Consider the following 3,914-nt stretch of genomic DNA (forward strand, 5'->3'; position numbering starts at 1 on the left):
AAGAAGGCAGGAGTTATAACTAACTACAGCTTGTGAGTGGTGATAAGAATTCATGAAAGGGAACATTCAGATCCAAGAAGCATTGAGAGATTTTTTAAAATTAGAGGGGGATTTTTGTATGTTTGTGTGTGTGTGTGTGTGTGTGTATGTGTGTGTGTGTGTGTGTGTGTGTGTGTGATTTCTTGACACAGATTTACCTGACCTGACTAACCATTTTATGGAACATAAATGAAAGAAGTGGAATTAGTGCAAGAAACTAGATCTATGTGTTCTCAAGTTAAAACATCAACTCTGGGGGCAGGAGCTGGAGAGATGCCTTTGCAATTAAGAACACTGGCTGCTCTTCCAAAGGAGTATGCCTCAGTTCCCAGCACCTATATAATGGCTCACAATTGTCTGTAGCTCCAGTTCCAGGGGATTAGACACCCTCTTCTGGCCTCCATTGCCACTAGGCACACAAATGTTGCACACACATATGTACAGGCAAATACACAGACACATAAAATAAAAACATTGTCAAAAGAGGGGAATAAATTTTCAGTGTCTGATGAGCAGTCTAATCTTAGAGACTTAATCAATCACCACTAGACAGAAAGATGACTTTCTACATACATTCTCTAAATTTGAATCTTTTTTCATTCCTATCTACTTCTTTATTACATTTCTCAGACCTCAAGATACAAACTTTTAGTTAAGGAGTAGGGAAGTGAAGGGGAGGATTTTCTCATGTGATTTTACTCCTTCCTCTGACCTTTTCTTCCCTCTTATTTCTTCTCCTTATTGCTGTTTATAGTCTGTTCCCTGTGGCTTAAGTGACTTCATTACTTTGCCTATAATTAATGTACAAGAAACAGCTCATTTTTTTAAAAAAAAAAGGTTATTTATCTATAGTGAAATAGCTCAATAATAGATCACTTGCCTAGAGTGTGATTTAATAGGTTTGATTCCAAGCACTGAAGAATGGCATAAAGAAGGGAGGAATGTAAAGAGGAAAGAAGAAAGGGAGGAAAGAAGAAAGGGAAGGAAGGGAGGGATGACGGAAGGAAGGAAGGAAGGAAGGAAGGAAGGAAGAAAGAAAAAGCAAATCAACTCACCTTTTATGCATCAAATGTCATTCATCACTTCTTTTGCGATGTCAACTCTGTGCTAAACAGTCCTTCTCTTTCACCTTCATCAACAAAACCTTAACCACAGGCAGCGTCTATGATGGCTTCCTTAATCTGCATTGCCATCTCACACCTGAGGATCTTCATTGATGTTCTCAAGATTTCCTCAGCTCCTGGGAAGCATAAGCCCTTCTCCACCTGTAGCTCCCATCTCACTATGGTCACTCTGTTCCATGGCAATATTAGCTATAGCTATTTCCAGCCCTTGCTCAGCTATACAGTCAAGGACCAAATAGCAACTGTCAGCTATACAGTATTGACATCAATGCTGAAACAAATATGAAATGGGGCTTAGATGAACTGATAAAACTGATGAACAAGTTTAAGTACCAAATGAATAGACTTACTTCTACAAGGATTAGTAAAATCCATGGACCTTGATGGTAAAGTGGTAGATGTGGGGGTGAGGTGCGTGTGTGTGTGTGTGTGTGTGTGTGTAAGAGAAACAGAGAGAGAGAGAGAGAGAGAGAGAGAGAGAGAGAGAGAGAGAGAGAGAGAGCTCCTTAACCAATTAAAGACTCAGGTTCAGAATTTGTATTCCATGGTCATGGCATGATAAAATCCTGATCTGTAGGCTAAATTTTCATGTGAACTATATGTCCTGGCTTCTAGAGAAAGTTTCTCAGCACTTGACACCAATTACCTAGCTTACTCTTGTAAGACTGCTCTATGCTTTTGTATATGTTTGGGTCTCTAATCTTAATTCCTTTCTGTATTAGACAAGGTTTTCTAGAGGCACAGAATCAATAAAATATGTGGGTAGATATATATTCAGAAATAGGATTTACTGGACTGGCTTACAAATAGAGACTAGGTGATCTAACAGTGGTCATCTGTATGCTATAGATGCAGAGAACCAGGCTCTCTCTCCAGAAGGTATGACTCCTCCACAGTTCCAAATCCAGCAGTGAAAGCCTGCAAATTTCCTGGCAATCACTAGTACTAAGTCCACATTGAAATATCAAAGAAGTTGAAGTCTGGTGATATAGAAGTTGGCAACAACAATGGACACAGTAACTCAGTAAATAAAGGACTGGCAAACACTGCACTGCCTTAATCTCACTTCCCCTCTTTGTCTGGGCAGTGTGTATATTTTCTGGTGCTATTCTTACTTGGGCAAGTCTCACCACCCAGAGTCACTGTCAATCACCAATCTCTGGAGATGTCCTCACACAGAGAAATACATTTCAACAGTCCTGGGCATCTCTCACTCCATCATGTTTGACAATCAAGAGCAACCACCTCGCCATCCTATACTCCAGGTGCATTCGTCTCCGAGCCTTTCTGAGCTGACATTCCTGTGCTTCACAATCACTTCAATCTGTCAGGAATTTCCAGGATAAAGAAAAGTTTCTGTTTCATCCAGCAATTTATGGGAGCAGATGCAGAGACCCACAGCCAAACAATAGGTGACAATTGGTGAACCCTGAACAAGAGGACAAGGAAGAATTTAGGAACCAAGGGGGTCAAGATGCCACAAGAAAATGGCCCGCTGAATCAGCTAAGCAGGGCTCATAGGGACTGGCAGAGACTAATCTCGGGGAGCCTGTAAGAGTCTGACCTACATGCTCTGTGCAGCTTGGTGTTTTTGTAGAACTCCTAACAGTGAAAGAGGCTGTCTCTGACACTTTTACCTGCTTTTGGAACCCTTTTCCTCCTCCTGGGTTGCCTCCTCCAGCCTTAATATGAGGAGATATGCCTAATTTTATTATAACTTGACATGCTGTGTTTGGTTGATATCCCAGAGAGACCTGCCCTTCTCTGAAGGGAAAGAAAGGGGACTGGATATGAGGAAGAGGGGATATGAATGTGTTGGGGGAGGGAGAAGGGGGACTTGAATAAGAGGAGTGAGGGAAAACCAAGGTTGAGATGAAATATGTGAGAGAAGAAAAAAATTTAAAATTATTGTATAAGTGTCTCAAATTTATCAAAAGTAAAGTAAAAAAACAGAAAAAAAGAGTGTTATATGAAAGGAGAGACAGTTAGTACACACCTTGGGTCCTTAGGTCTAAAAGCATGCATATGATTAAGGTATTGCCACCTACTTCATGGCATTTGACCATATTTTTAAAAAAAAGGAAGAGAAAGAAAGAAAGAAAGAAAGAAAGGAAGAAAGAAAGGAGGAAGGAAGAGAAAAAGAATGGAAAAATAAAAAAGGAAAGAAAAATGTTTATTCCGCTTATCTAGAAATGCCTTCTTTTGTCATGCATATGAGTTACTGGCAAGGACTATGTCAAAACCTTTCTTCAACCATGTCAAAACCCAGAGAGGAGACAACTGGTCTTTTTTTCCCCCAACCTCCCATCCCTCCATTTTTTCTACTGATTTTTTTCCTGCTTTTACAGGTTACACTATTGAAAAACTGAGATTGTACAAATATGGCTAAAAGCTACAAGAAATCAAAATTCTGTTGAATTAAAAGTTACCATACAGCCGGGCAGTGGTGGCGCATGCCTTTAAACCCAGCACTTCAGAGGCAAAGCAAGCAGATCTCTGTGAGTTTGAGGCCAGCCTAGTCTACAGAGCTAGTTCCATGACAGGCTCCAAAACCACACAGAGAAACCCTGTCTTGGAAAAAAAAGTTATTATACTAAAATGTCTGTTATAAAGGCTTCTCTGAAATGAAATATAAAATGTGTTATATACTTAGTAAATGTTGAAGGAGCTGCGGGCTGTGTTCCTGCCGCCCCAGCTCCTGGTCGCCTGGCTAGCTTATGCCCCGAAATAACAACACACAAACTGTATTAT

The 3,914-nt window shown here is 40.4% G+C and overlaps 1 pseudogene; it reads left to right on the top strand.

Moving 5' to 3' along the window:
• Nucleotides 1-3,125: 3,125 nt before the first annotated feature.
• LOC130865009 (U6atac minor spliceosomal RNA) lies at nt 3,126-3,237 on the top strand (annotated as a pseudogene).
• The last annotated feature ends 677 nt before the right edge of the window (nt 3,238-3,914 follow it).

This window comes from Chionomys nivalis, chromosome 22, assembly GCF_950005125.1.
Source record: "Chionomys nivalis chromosome 22, mChiNiv1.1, whole genome shotgun sequence".
In the NCBI taxonomy this organism is placed as follows: domain Eukaryota; kingdom Metazoa; phylum Chordata; class Mammalia; order Rodentia; family Cricetidae; genus Chionomys; species Chionomys nivalis.